This window comes from Columba livia, chromosome 1 (genome assembly GCF_036013475.1).
Source record: "Columba livia isolate bColLiv1 breed racing homer chromosome 1, bColLiv1.pat.W.v2, whole genome shotgun sequence".
NCBI classification, from domain to species: domain Eukaryota; kingdom Metazoa; phylum Chordata; class Aves; order Columbiformes; family Columbidae; genus Columba; species Columba livia.
The window spans coordinates 94,642,968-94,658,042 of NC_088602.1; the positions used below are offsets into that span (position 1 = coordinate 94,642,968).

Here is a 15,075-nt window from a genome sequence, read left to right on the forward strand (position 1 = left end):
GCTTTAAGAAAGTGTCCCTATAAAGCCAAAAAGGTTTTCTCATTGCTGCAGAACCAATTTTCAGTATTTGGCATCAGTGTAGCGGACACTCCTTTTTATCTGGCTCATCTTTGTGTGGGGCATTTGCATGAATCAGGGAAATATAGTCAAAAAATATCACGTATTACATCTAAGATACCAGAGCAAGGACCAAGACTTGAAGCAGGTTAGCCTTATCATTGCTAAACCTTGAACCATCAGACAAGTGGAAAGGATTCATAACAAAATATTATTCAAATCACACCTTTTCATAGATACAGGTTGTGCCAAGAGTGTGCTTTTTGCCTATCAACCTTCTTATTAATATCCCTCAAAGAACTGGAGGCAAACTTGAATAACCTAACAACATGAAAGACAGCCTGAAAAAACAAGTTAATAAGCCAATCAAAGGGGAAATGTGTCTTTAGCTTGAACAAGTTGAATTTGAGTGGATAAAAGCTTGCAATAGTGTTAGATTACAGAGGGTAACACAATTCTGCCAAAATGCCATGAGATTTTAGCTCAGAGTTTTTGTAAAAAGGCATTTGCTCTTGATTGTTCCAAGTCCCCATGGAGAGAGACTGATCGACACAAGCGGTTAGGACGTCAAAATGCTTTTTTGAAGCTGAAATAAATGCACTGATTAGGAGGGGGGGGGACCTCCCCTCCTCTCTCAAGAAGTTATAATTAAAATAAAAGCAAGGCAAGAGACAAAAATGAGACTGAAATTTACCATAGGCTTTGCTGAGCTTTATTTGTACAATGTCATGAGCTGAACTGTGCTGATTTTGATAAAAAATTGTTCCTGCAACCTGCCACGTGATTAAAAACAGAGCTGCCTTGGGTACAACAGGCAACAGGCAACAAAAAATCAAGGCCTTGAGGACCCAAGGAGTGTCACTGGTTGTAGCTCAGATGTGAGACACTGATGAGTCCCCACAGGATCTTTCCCCTTGCAGAAATGCAACCCGGGGAGTGTGGGGTGGCCAAGGCTGGAGACGGTGATCCCACAGCCAGATGTGTGACTTGTCCAGCTCCTTTAAACCTGGGCAGTCCTGCAGGGACCAGGACCCAGACTTCCATGCACAGGGGCAACCAGAGACACCACAACCCCCCCACTTTCTGCCATCACACACCAAACTCCCAACCCTAGAGAGATCCAGGTCTATTTAGGGCTTGATTTTTTTTCTCCTACAGAGCCCAGAAATCCTTACTTTCAAGATAAATCTGGGGCATCAAGAGCTCCCAGGCTCCCTGCTGCATCGTGCTGAGCTGAAGCCAGCATCCGCTCCAACAGCCCATCGCCCTGCAAGTGCTGGCGACGGGTTTGCTCCAGAGCTACAGCTCCCCATCATCCTGGCAGCTACTTGTGAAATTGGCACTGTCCTTGGCCTCCCAGCTGCTGTTATTTATTTCAGTAGTAAACATTCTGTTTCAGTACTTTTTAAAAGTAAACTTCCAGTTTCTGGGAAGTAGGAATAAAATTAAATTAAATCAAAACTTTCACAAGATTGCCCATGTATCAGAAATCATGTTTGTTTACTATTTTTCATCAGTATCTCTGGAAAAAAAAACCAAAACATACAAGTCTTCTGTGCTGAGCTTGGAGAAATGGAAGTGGAGCTTGTAAAGTCGGTTGTTACACTTGAAAATTACAGCTCAAGTTTGAATTCCACTCTGAGTCACTCCACCTTCTTAAATATCTTAGATAACATTTATAAGAATGAAAATTCAAGCTTCACAGGCCTTTTAGATGTTTAGTGCATATTTTTAAAGCAGCACACATATATAAACATGGAATCTGTGTGAATTCATCCTACCATCTGTCAGAACTATTTTATCAAGCGTCCATAAGGAACTTTGAAGGTTCAGCACAAAGAAGAGTGAAGTTTATTTCCTGGGTGCATTCCCTGCTCCACAAATACAGAATTTGCCAAACCCATGGAAATTTGAAAGAAAGGGAGATGGCAAAAAGATTAAATGAGCATTTAACTGGGTTTTAAGACAACGAGAAGTTGTCCAGGGTACCAGAATGATGAGGTTCCAGCCCTGCAAGCATGGTTTGCCCTGGTGGACACAAGGCAGCGAGAGCAAAAAGACAACAGGGACCAGACTGGTGAGTGTTAAGGGGCATTGAGCCAGCTGGTTGTCCTGCTTTCAGTGGTCACATATGAAAATTGAGATTGGTAGGGATGCTTATTGTAGAAACAAAGTGCATGATCAAAAGAAAGGGATGGGCTGATGAAATTCACAAGGTGGGCAAGCTCATACTTGTGCTCAGCGTCCCCACTCAGAGGGCAGTCAGGGTCTTCCAGTCTGCCTTGTTAATCAGGAAAATTGGGAGAGTAATACTGACCTGGGCTTTTACTCACACACAGATTTACACACCCTTTGGCATAGGTGTCCCCACACTGGTAGGGACAGAGAAAGAGTGAAGATGCTCGTTCAAAGCAAGTGTAGTTCCCACACTGCCAGTGTGTGCCAGAGCAAACCTAAATTAGCTGTGGCCCTGACATACAGCAGTGCCATGGCTGGGATGGCTTGTGCACAAACAGCACTGTAAGCACATGGCAGATAGGGTCACCTACCAAGTCAGTGGTCCCCAAGCTGCATCACTTTTGCCTTGTTCTGCAGTAACTGTGGCACAGCTCAGATGAGCTGACAGCTGTTTTGCAGCTGGAATCATGCTTTAAAACTGCACCAGCCACTCTGCCAGTTGTAGGAATCCTCTACCCAGCCTTCCCCAGAAATGGAGAGAGACACAGACCTCAGTGAACTAGCATCTGTGCATGAGCTCCTCTGCTTACCCAGCTCTCTGCATCCACACAGGTTTTCATAAAGATATCACAGTTTATACCCCTCTGTCTCATGGAGTCAAGTTCAGACCTAATTTAAGCTCTGACAACTTGCAACACTGTAGTGTGATGACATCAGCTTTGGCCTTTTATCTTGCACATGAGACAGTCATATGGAGTCTCTAGTATCACCAGTTGAAAATACTGTCCTATGATCACTGCAATGTTGTCCTTTCTTTAAGAGGCGTGAATGGTCATACTTTCCCTCTCAAATGAGGAGTTGCAGCCTCATTTCTAAAACATTCTTCTAAAGAGAAGAGAACTGAACACTGTCACTGTGTGCTGGTCAGCCAGTGGGACTGCCCTTGCTAATTCTTCCTTCCACATTAATGTATCTAAACAGCATTTTATAGTCTGTGGACATTCAGTCGTATCAGTCCGTCAGTCCATTAGCCACACCAGGCAACCCATCAGTACAGGAAAAGCAACTCCCTAGCCCCAGTTCAACACATTAATTTCTCTCATATCTAATTTTTCTTTTTTTGTTATTCAACCCATAGAGTCAAAAAGGCCATGACACCTGGCAGAAAAAGCATGGGCCAGAAAAATGATAGCACAGCATTTTGACTCTCTCCAATAGTCAGGAATATGTTTTCGGAAGCATAAAAAGAGAAAAGGAAAATCAAATAAAGAAAATAAACAACTAGAGACTTAGAAGTGCAGGAAACAAGACAAGGAAGGGAACAACAACATCAGCATAGGGTTCAAACTGGAACACAAGAGGTTCCACTTAAATGTGAGAAGAAACTTCTTCTCAGTGAGGGTGACAGAGCACTGGAACAGGCTGCCCAGGGAGGTTGTGGAGTCTCCTACTCCGGAGACATTCAAATCCCACCTGGACGCCTTCCTGTGTAACCACATCTAGGTGTTCCTGCTCCGGTGGGGTTATTGAACTAGATGATCTCTTGAGGTCCCCTCCAATTCCTAACATTCTGTGATTCTGTGATAGGAGGACAATGAAGCCAAGCGAGTCTCAACCAAAGCCATGGGGGAGCAAGTCCCCAGCCAGCGGCGAGCCTGGAGGCAAACACCTCGAGGAAAGAAGCAGAGGGACGAGCAAAAGTCCCCAGCTCAGGGAATACCAGTGGGTGGGGAACCCACAAGAGATTTTTAAACACTGATTGTATTTTGTATTGAAGCATAAAAGCACAGTGAGTTAATGAGAATAGCTGGCTGGGACTCTCTCACAAATCAATTGTCCCCGGGGGAAAGAAAAAAGAACAAGACACCCCTCCACAAAGAAATGCAACAACAAGAGATCAAGATTTTTCCCACACTTAATGATGTTTTACACAACTACAATAAAGGGAGTGTGGTTGCTTTGTAACACCAAGACATGTACTTGAAAAGAGAATCTAGCTGTAATTGTAATAGAGCTCTAGCTTTTGTACTCCAGAAAACAAAACAAAACAAAACAAACAAAAAAAAACAACAGCCACAAATATAGGTACAGGAAGAGCTTTTAAGGAAACAATCTTTTAAAGAAAGAATGAGGAAAATCAAACAGAAGGGAAATGTTTTTTCAAGCACCGATGCAAACCCACTGAGAAGGCTGCTACAGAATTAACTTAGTTATTTACATTATTGTTGGGTTCAAATAGCTCGTAAGTCATCAGTGTGGTTATCCATAGTGAATTTTATTTGGTGAAATACATCAAATTTTATACAGAAAAAAAATCAGCCCTATATGGCTTGGTATCCACACCCAGCCTCCATGGGCAGACACACAGTAACAAAATACCTGCCTGCAGTGGATGGAGTTGAGAAGAGACTGCAACAACTGGAAGCAGCTCCAGGCTTCAGAAGTTTGTAGTAGTCCAAGCAAAGACTTAAATTTAGGACTCGAATGTTAATCACAGCTCTGAAAGCAACTATCTTTTTGAGTAAACCAGATTTTAGTTTTATAGGTGTTTAAGATATGATTCTGATTAATATAATAGCCTGAATTTCGCTAAAAATGGAGAGGGGTTGTTCCTTTCAGTTCCTGGCTCTGACACAGACTTTTTGTGTAATTAATATGTCAGAGACTTGCTTTGCTTTGCTAAAATGTTGATGTTTCTTTTGCCTGCTTAGCTCTTAACCTTTTTGCAAGTGCTTTCTCTATGTGACCCCCTTGTTACATTAGGTAGGGTAAATACACAGGCTTACTAACAACACAGAATCCTTACGATTAATGATAACTCATTAAATGCACTCCATACAAGTTCTGTATTGTTATTTAGACATTAAAACAATAACATAAACCAAAACACATTAAAAGGCAACATTTATTTTTGCTAAAATAAGCTATTAGTAATTAGCATTGAAAATGCAACGGCAGCACATCCCACCCTCGCAGGCCAACACAGAAACAAACGGGTGACCCTTGCTCTTCCAAAAAGCCCCATTTCCACCCCAGTCCGACATTTCCCCATGCCCTATGGTGGAGCATGAAGAGGATGAAGGAGGGAGGGAGCCCTCAGAGATGGCCCCAAGCAGCCCTCATGTCCGTGGAGGAAGAAACCAAAGCTCAGGCAAAGCTGCCCCACCACCTCTCCACATGCAGACACAAGGCATGGGGAGGAACCCAACAATATTCCAGGTCAGCTGAGGTATTCGGAGACAGGTGTCAACACTCCTCACATTTCAGGCTTCGGCATAGCCAAGAAGCAAACAGACAACTGTGGCTGATCTTGGAGCTTCTGTGTCCTATTTTTTAAAGCGTGGCGTCTTGCTGTGAGTGTAAGCTGCTGGGTTTGAGCTCCACTCTGTAATTGAATTTAATGGCAGAGCATCTTGCAGAGAGGAATTGCGTCTTATTTGCATTTGTTTCTCTTCTGTGAAAGGGATTAAGGGTGACTAGTTCAGAGGAATTCTTCCTGATAAGTCTCCTGGTGTTGCTTGATGGAAACAGAGAGCACTCCTGTTCTGCATAAGAGTTAGAAGGTTGTTCACCCTGTGGGAGAAGAGAATTTTTTCAAAACCACAAACAAACAAATAAAAAAACAAAACCACAACACCCTGACTTACTTAGTGCTAGATTTTCATGCCTTGCTCTCTTATGTCTATTTCTAAGACACCAGTAACAGACTGAGTCACAGCAGGCATGGGAAACTTTGCTCTTGGTTGCACAATGTCACTACTCCCCTGCATCGTGATCTTACCAAATTCAGAAGTACCATTAAACTTAGCCAACACTGAATATCTGAAAGACCATCTTATATCATGTAAACAAACAGCTTTTTGTCCCAGAAAAAGAGATCACTGTGTAAGATTATGCATCATCGTTACATAGTTCAGACATCACTGATCTGATGTGATAGAATTCCTGAACAAGAAGCAAAGTCCTAATAATACTGTTTAATTAAAAAAAAAAAAAAAGCCTGATTTTTACAAAGACCTCCACTGGTGGTGAAGTCTGGGATCCCATAGTCTCTCTCAGAAGTGGGCCATCAGACAGGTATTCAGGCTTGGATTACTTCCCATTCTTTCAAATGCATTTGCAGCAAGTGTAGCATGGCACTGTCTGATGGATACAAATCCCCTGGGCCTTACTTACACCTCGGTGCTCTTGGGTGCTGTGAAATTTGGCCAGGTTCATCCCTAGAGGACCTGTTTTTCAGAGGGATACCTTGATTTATCCCTTAGGGCATTTCTTTTCATTCAAGTGAGCTTCTTTTCTCCAGAGTAACCTGGGGGAAAGGAGAGAGGCGATGGCACTGATTTTCACCCCTGGTAATAAGGTGGCACTACCTTCCTGGAGGCAGGGCTGTGGTGCAGCCAGAGAAGAGCTGTAGCTTCCTCAAGCTTTACACAGCCCCATTGGCTGTGCAGAAGACCTGCTAAGGAAGTGTTACCCTGTGGGCATCCCAGCAAGCTCTCTCCACCTTGGGGGCTGGATTACAGCTCTTGAGTACAGCCAAATAAAGGTTGCTCCAGGTGCCAGCAGATTCCAGGCAATGAATTCAGCATGTACAGAAGGCTGTCTTCACCCACCAGCTGGAGGGGAACACAGCAGCCATTGAAAGTTATTATAAAGTGTGTAGTATTTACCCAGAAAGCCTTTATGGCCTTTTGCTCAAACACATGCACTATTTGGGCTCACATTAGTACACAGAGAGTTACAGGTCTCTTGAGGCATGTGCATAACTTAGCTTGCTCAGTCTTTTTCTTTCTAAAATACAGAAGCCCCCTGATCCACCTTCGGGACAAGTATCTGTAGTTTCAATTGAAAAGGCGAAGTGTGTTTTAGTCTCCAGCAGCAGCATCTAGCACTGCTGCTGAGTGGGGAGGGGTCTGGCTGCTCCCACTGGGTAAGCCTCAGGTCTGGACTTCAGAGGCTGATTGGCAACTGGGGAGGAAGATAAAGGAGCTGGAAGGGATATGCAGTGGGGGAAAGTGGTTGCAGAGTTACAGAGCTCTACCAGGTGTACTTCTGACCAGAATCCATTTATTCACATGTCTCTCATGATTACCTTCCTCTCTCTGAGGGTACACAACTCTGCACATTGGCCCTCCCTTTCCTGCATTCACCCTCATTCCAGAAGCTGCATCCTCACTCCTTCATCCCTCACCCTTGCTCCATTCCTGGCCCTCCCTCTGCATCCTGTCCTCCATCTCCTTCATCTGTCAGTGTCATAACACCCCATGCCTGGCTCTACTATGCCATTTGCCCAAAAGCTGGTTACTTCGCTTTGCCCTTTCCCATCTCTTTCTCCAGATCAGAAGTTTTCCATCTGTTTCCTGGTTTCTTTATACATCATATTTCAATCATTGTCTTCACACCCAGTTGCTGTACATATGGGTTTTAACCGCTTCAAGCTTGTTATCACTGACTGCTTTTGTTTTGCTGGGACCCTCTCTAAGCTCCTTCCTCCCTTTAATTCAATGGCACAGCTAAGACTCTTTCACACATGCCTCCAAACCCTACTCTTGCTGGTTCCTCTTTCCCAACATGAAGTCTACCCTGCCCACTATCAGCCCTTGCTCACATCTGACAACTCTTTTCTATACTACTGATGCTTTTGGTAGATGCAAAGACTCTGCTGACTTCACTATCAGTCTGTCCCACCCTCCAGCTGTCCTGACAGTTTCCTACCTAGGAGAACACAGCTTCTCTAACTTCTTATCACCTCCAGCTCACAGCTACACTCTTCCATCTGTCTCCAGTTCTCTTTCTCTCTCTACAGAGAAGTACATCTGTTTCCCATGACAGAAGATGGACAAGAATCCCACACACCCTTCTGCCACTTTTGGTTCTACTTCTTCTGTGATTACACCATGAGACAGAGTGCAAGGGAGATGAGCTTTATTGATGACTTATCTGCATGTGACCCCTCCCTTAAATTATGTGCTGATTTCCTTTGAAAACAGTCATACCTCTTCCAGCGTTTTTCTTTTAACTTTATAAATGCACTTCAGTCTTTCCATTACTGCTATTTTTTTAAACCTAGGTCCCTCTCCAACTCTTGATGGGTGTCTCTTTTTATTCCATCTCCAAGTCCATTGAATCACCATTTTCAGTGGTTCACCTCTCCCAATCTTATTCTAGACCTTTGTATCATTTGGGATTTAACCAGTATGACCACAGGCCCCTGTAGCTCGCTGAGATCTCTTGCTGTGTCCATCCCATACAGACTATCATCTCTTTAAAATATGTGGCCGCCTGCCCATGCAGGCAGCTAAAAATCTGCTCTGTGGGCTTTCAATTCCCCATGTCTGTGTTCAGACAGCATCTTTTTCTTTAGCCTTTATAAATAAAAACCTCCTTTACTTTCATACATCCAAATATGGCAGGAGAGATGGTTTTCCTCACCAGCACTCTCACCTTGGCACACCCTGGTGAGCTCCCCCTACCTTCTCTGCCATATCAAACCATCGGCAGCTTGTCACCACTTCACATGTCATCCCTCATTTACTGCTGAGCTTCCAGTCTATACTGTGTTTGGCCAGCAACATCCCTTTCACCTTCAGTTTGCCACATTACAAACAAGCATTTCTGGGTTTTCTCCTAAGTTCTCATTACTCTTCGGGGAAGATTTCTAGAAACAACAAAAAAACTCCCAGGAACTTCATTGCCCTCTTCAAACTCTTCTTAAAATCTTCTTCTTTGTCAGGAAGGCTACAATAAATAAATGCAGAAATTAATACAACAATAAATGCTTCTGACTGGCTGTCTCCTCTTGTTGCTTTATTGCCTTCTTACATCACTCCTTCACCCATTGGCTGCTGTCTTGCAGTTCTACCACACATTTTTTGGGAAAGACCTTCTCTCTCCAATATGTAGTTGTACAAGGCCTAATCCAGTGGTGTCCCAGTTTCTGACTGGTGTCATAGACACAATCTAACAACAAATACCCCTACGTCATGGCAGACCATATGGGAAAGTTAACCTTGATAGCAGGTGGCTGCAAGCTTTTTGCATTTGATTTCACCTTGGCACTCCCTAGGTTAGCACGGTGATGATATCAGTTCATTTCCTAGTAAGAAAATCTGATAAAAAGACACAGAAAGTAGCTCTCAAAACAGGTTTCATGGCAAAGGAAGAACGCCCATTTTCTAAGGCGGTCCCTTTGGTTTAAAAATACAATACCTGTGGGGCAGAAGGGGCACTGTTGTTCAAGGGATAAATAGAAAACTTCAGTTTTCAAAGCCATTGGACATGGTACTGTCTAGTAGAAAGCACATAAAGAAATACAGTAATATATCATATATAACCCTTTTCTGGTTTCAGCTTGAAACAGTCTACACTGGCTAGTAACTTAAAAATTTCGGAAAGTATGAATACCTCCCCTCCTCTTCAAAGAGTTGTACTAGCCCTGCATACCTCTACCTCTAAAAGAAAAAGAGCAAACATGTTTTGGAGAAGGACATAATTAATAAGAAAAAGCCCTCTGTATCTAGCAGACAGCTCATAGTAGTAGCAGCACTGGTGATGCTCAGAAGGGAGTGCTTTGTATTCTTGTTTACATATTGATTGTTTTGAAGCCTCTTTCAGTTCCAGGAATGGTAGACTATAAAAAATGATATATATTTGTGGTTTGGCACCCAAAGAGTGCTTCAACTCATGCATCATCGCTAGTTGCCAACATCTGTAAATTATTACATGTTGGTTTTGTTTGGGGATTTTTTTAAGCCTCAAACTGCAAAACTAACGTCACTCACTGGTTGCACCTACTGCCGAATAACAGGGTGGAATTTTGGTATGGGAATTTTGCCAATGTAGGTCAATGAGTTTACTAATAAGCATGATTTTTAATAATACTTCTCTGCTGCTGTGCTATAGAATAAATTTTAGCTAAATAAAACTCAGAAGGAAATTTCAGTTTCTTTTCAAAAGTGACTAGTGAACAAAGAACATTGAAATTTATTTTTAAAACACTCTTCTTCTGAAAATGTACCAGTACCATCATATAATGACATTTGGCTTTGTCAAAGGAGGAAAATAATCTGTGCAGATGATTTTGGAAACATATGTGTGAGCAGTGGGGAACAGTCTGTCAAAGCCTAGAGTCCTCATTCTTGCTGAAATACTTGGCAAATTATCTGTACATAGAAAACCTGATGCCAGAAGAGCTCACCGCATGCTTACACAAGCCCAGCAGATCTTGTGAATGACACACAGCGGCATGGATGTGTATACAAGGAACCATCTTTAACCAACATCTGCCCCAGAGACAAGTGAGAAAGAAAGCACCATCCTAAACAATTAAGCCACAGATGTCAGGCAGCAGTTAATACTTGCTCAAAATGCATCATGTGGCATCAAGTCATCAGGGACAAACACCATCGACTTCAGTAGTTGTAGTATCCCTTTTTTTCTTGCTTATAAGGGGCAAAGAGGTAGGCAAACAGGAGCATATGACATCAACTTTTCCACCCTTCTTTCTGGTCTAATTTCAAGACCACAACAGCAAACCCCACCACTGCATGGGTGCTTAATGGAAAAATGTTCCTTCATGAGACTCAGTGTTTGCTTGCAGAGAGAATAGGCATGCACATAACCCAGATGTATAGCCAGAATTTATCTTTTATTGAAGTAGAAACGAAGATACTGATTAATAAACTCAAGTTCAGTCCCTTTATCTTAAACTGTTGAAGTTCAGGCTGCTTTTTCTTCACTGCCATTTTAGCTTTCCCTCAAATTGAATCTGTCTGCAGCATAGGCACGATGTTAGTCTGGCATGCCCATGTGGTACGCTGAAGCAAAAGCACTATTGTATTATAAATTCATGCCCTGGTTGATTTTGTAACTGTTTTCCAGTACAAATTAATCCTAAACCATCAACAGGTCCATGGCAATGAAGGTTACTGTTGCTGTACCGCCTGCATGCAACATGCCTTTGGAAAACACCCACGCCACAACAAAAGGTCCACAGAAAATATTAGAAAGGCAAGCTTGAAAAACCCATGCTTTGTAAGCCACAGTGAAACAGTTGAATCTGCTGCGGGTGAAGACAGATCTGCTAGAAAGCAATGTGCCTGCGTGGCCATGACCTAGCCAACAGGAGCCATAAAAGCTCTAAACGTCAAGATGCAGGAATATTGATTAACCCAGACCAGCACAGTGGAGCAGTGGTCTTCACCACACTTGCTCTTCAAGTCACATTTTGTCCATCTAGTTTCAGCGTGGATTTCTGTTTTGCTCCCACATGCAAAATGAATCACAGGTCAACATGAACACAGTCACATGCCTTCAAATCTCACAATTCCTAATTGCTCTTATTTAGTGCTAGCACATTGATTTTGCATCATAAACTAAGCTACTTTTCCTAGCTCCTACTTGAGGTAAGGATTTTGTCTTACTCTACCAGTGTATATGTCCAGCTTTGCTGCACAGGGCTCTGACTGGCATGCAATGGTCCCCCCAACATCCCCCTGCAGTGGGGTTAGTACCCCTGTAACAGAGCTGGCCAAGGCGAACACGTGCAGCCTCTCAGCTGCCACAGGTCAACATCCAGCTTATTATTTCATACACAAGCATGAATGGATGAGTCATAAGCCCACATGCTTTTCTCCTACGGGAACAGTAACTTTTGGTAAAGGAGCAAACAACTTCCCAGACTGCTGCAGCTAGACTGAATGGAGCCCTTCACGTTTCAAGCATACTAGTAAGGAAACACACATTTACGCTGAAGTCCCATGTGAGATGGATCGAGAGCACAGTGTAACACAAAAACCATCTTCTTCTCTCTGAAGAGAAGGGAAAATGAAATAAAAAGCTCAGACCTGTTCTGAAATGATTGCCTGCTCTCACATGCATATATTTCTCAATGCACTTGCTCATCTTCTGCAGCCTTGGGTTGTCTTTCCCTTTGTGATCTGCGATCAGCTTTAAAAGTCACAGAAACTTTTTCCCTCTTAAAATTCCCCATCATTTAAATTCTCCCTCCCTCACATGATGTCTATAAACAGATGGTAAAATAAGCTTGTATGAGGCTGTCTACCATAAAATTACTGTTTGTTGCACAGCCAAAGCTTACCAGAGTATCCCCATGAAACATCACTTATCAGCTGAAATGCAGTGCTATGGGTCCAGCCTGTGTTTGTGTGGCAGAAGGGTTAGCTGATGTCTCAGCCACACTCTATGACATGGTACTAGGACTCTCAGTGAGTGCATGTGGTGATAGGTGACAACTCAGACCAAAGGGGAATGGGGCAGGCAACAGGAGGAACCCTGCATGGCCATGGGGTGGAAGAATGGTGTCGTGCCTGCCCTGTGCAATGGTGAGAGGTGCCTGGACAAAAGCTGGCTCTGCCTGCTGGCCCATCTACCCTGCTCAGGGGCTGCTGCCTCTGTCTTTCAGGCAAGGATGGGGGGGAAGGTGTCTCTGCGCATTATTGGAAAAGCCCATCTGAGACAGACAAGGAGAGCTGGGAAAACCTGATTTCCCTGCTGAGATAAATGGACAATCTTGAAGATGCAGTAACCAGAAAGAAGCAAATTAAGAGTCGAGCAAAACCAAACCAAACCAAACCAAACCTGAAGGAAAATGGTCCTATGCACATCTGATACACTATAAATCCTGTTCTTCAGTGAGGGGTGGGTATTTTGTAAGTCTGGCCTGTCTGTGAAGAACTTTCCCCAGACAGCTCTGGAGGCCAGGCTTGCTCACACGGTGTCCATCAAGAGGAAACCGCTTGGAAACTGGGTCACCGAGGTTTGAGCCTGAAGCCTGGCCATAAGGAAGGAGCCCAAAAGCATGTCACCGAGCTTTGCAGCATGCAGGCAGCCACTGACCTGGATCATGCGGTGGCGCCCACACAGTGACCTGACTCCCTGACACCTAACTGAGGGCTAAGCTGTAATTTACTCAAAGCTAGTGATTTTCTATCAGCTCCAGCAAGGCAAAGGTGTTGAACCCATGAGCTCACACGGCTTGGCGTCATCTAACTAAGGTGACAGCACCAAATCATTAAATTCATGGCACACAGCAGCACTGTCCTTTGGAGAGGGATGAGGTCAAGGCAGAGGTCCTGAGCATCACCATACTTTAAGGGGAGCACATGTGGGCAGCTGAAGAAGCATTCCTGTCTTCTGCTTCTTTTGGTTGCAGATGAGAAAGCATCTTTCCCTCAAAGAGTGCCTGCAAGCAAACTTTTGCTCCCTACCATCTCACTGCAGAGATGGTTACATTTTAGACCATCCTGCACTAGGACCAAGGCAGATACCAAGTCACAGGAAAGACTGAGCTGCTGAAATACAGCAAAGGTGACGGAGCAGGAGAATGCAATGAGAGGAGAATGAGCAGATGGGCAGAAAATAGGCTAGATGATCCTGGAAGGAAAGAAACCAGTGACTTTAGAGCTCTTCCTCTGCTTCTTGGCCAACAAGTGTGTTCCTGGGGTCAGGTAGGATAATCCTGCTCCTGGGTTCATTTCTGCCAAATGTGCCTGATCACATTCTCAAGTTCAGTGCACCTCCTTGAAGCAAGCAAAAAATAAATTCTCACATTTCCCCCGTGCTGCTTTTACACACACACTCCATTCCATGTTTCCCCAGGGGCATTTTCCACTGGATCTGTTCTGTTGCGAAGGCAACACATGACTGCCAAAAAAAAATCCAAAACAAGCAAACAAAATAGCCCAAACAGCATGGATGAAGTTCATGTAGTTCAGCTGTAGTGCACTGCAGTTCACTAACCGCTCTATCATTGAGCGTAATTACTGGTAAATTATTCAATCTGTTATCAAGGAAAATGCTTCAAACATGCAATTATCTATTGTTTATCTTGTGTTCTAGAAGTGTGTGGTCATGTCACATATGTCCTAACCTTTTATTTTATCTGCCCAGTTGTACATAGACACCAGTGTAAACAAATACTAGATACACACACCCACAAGTAATGTAATGGATTCAATCTACTTCTCATGCTTCTCTTTCATCTTCAAGAAAGAGAAGGGGAAAAAAAAACATGCTCCACCTTCGCTGCACTCACATGGTCCCATCACCACCAGCCTGCCCTGCTCTCATTCAAGTGGGGGTTTTCCCGAGCAGTGTGGTTCTAACATGTTTTTTGGCACAGATTTACTGAGCCTACAGAGTGACCTCAGTGACCAAATAGCATTTACATGCTCCAAGGGGTGAGTTTGTGACTGAGGAGGCTCGCAAGGGAATTATTAGTACAAACACACCACTAAACCAGGAGGTAAGAGGTGTGAATATATTGGACCTGAACGTGTGTGGCAATATGGCCTCAAAACAGAGAGCATGTACAGTGAGCAAAGTCGATAATCTGGGAGTTTACCACTATTGCCACGCATGTAATAAATGCAGTGTCCTCTGCTCCCACCACTGTGTTCTCCATGCTGGAGACCGGGATACCTGGCTGGGAGTAAAACCAGGGTTTTACTGCTGCAGGAGGCCAGAGCAGGTGGCATTAGAGCCTCATTGTGTTCAAGTTGTTTTTTCCCCTCCCTGCCTGCTTTGAGCTGTAAGCACCCTGAGAGTGGTGTCCTCTGAAGTAGCAGGCGTTGCTATCACCTGGGAGCGGCTCTCAAACACTCCACCATTTGAAATCACCACCTTGCTTGCAAAGGTTAATAGGACGGGCTGATTTCCAAGTGGGAAGCTTTTTCCATAAGTGGGTTAGCAAGAGGGCGGGGAGGAGACAGGCCCTTGGAAAAAACAAAAATTCACTTACCCAGCAGTTGTAACTGGGCAAGGTCACTCACAGTATGCAAGAGGTCAAGCCCAGCATAACAGATCCTTATTTAATATGGG

The 15,075-nt window shown here is 43.8% G+C and overlaps 1 long non-coding RNA gene across 2 annotated transcripts in view; it reads right to left on the minus strand.

The window, feature by feature from the left end:
- Window positions 1-4,489: 4,489 nt before the first annotated feature.
- The window catches only part of LOC110365491 (uncharacterized), a 32,727-nt gene continuing 22,141 nt past the window's right edge, over window positions 4,490-15,075 (minus strand). For both annotated transcript variants that reach the window (XR_002425005.2, XR_002425007.2), the window contains 2 exons: window positions 6,412-6,544; window positions 4,490-5,808 (listed from right to left, as the gene is read on the minus strand). This is a non-coding gene — a long non-coding RNA (uncharacterized LOC110365491). The remainder of the gene's footprint in view (window positions 5,809-6,411; window positions 6,545-15,075) is intronic.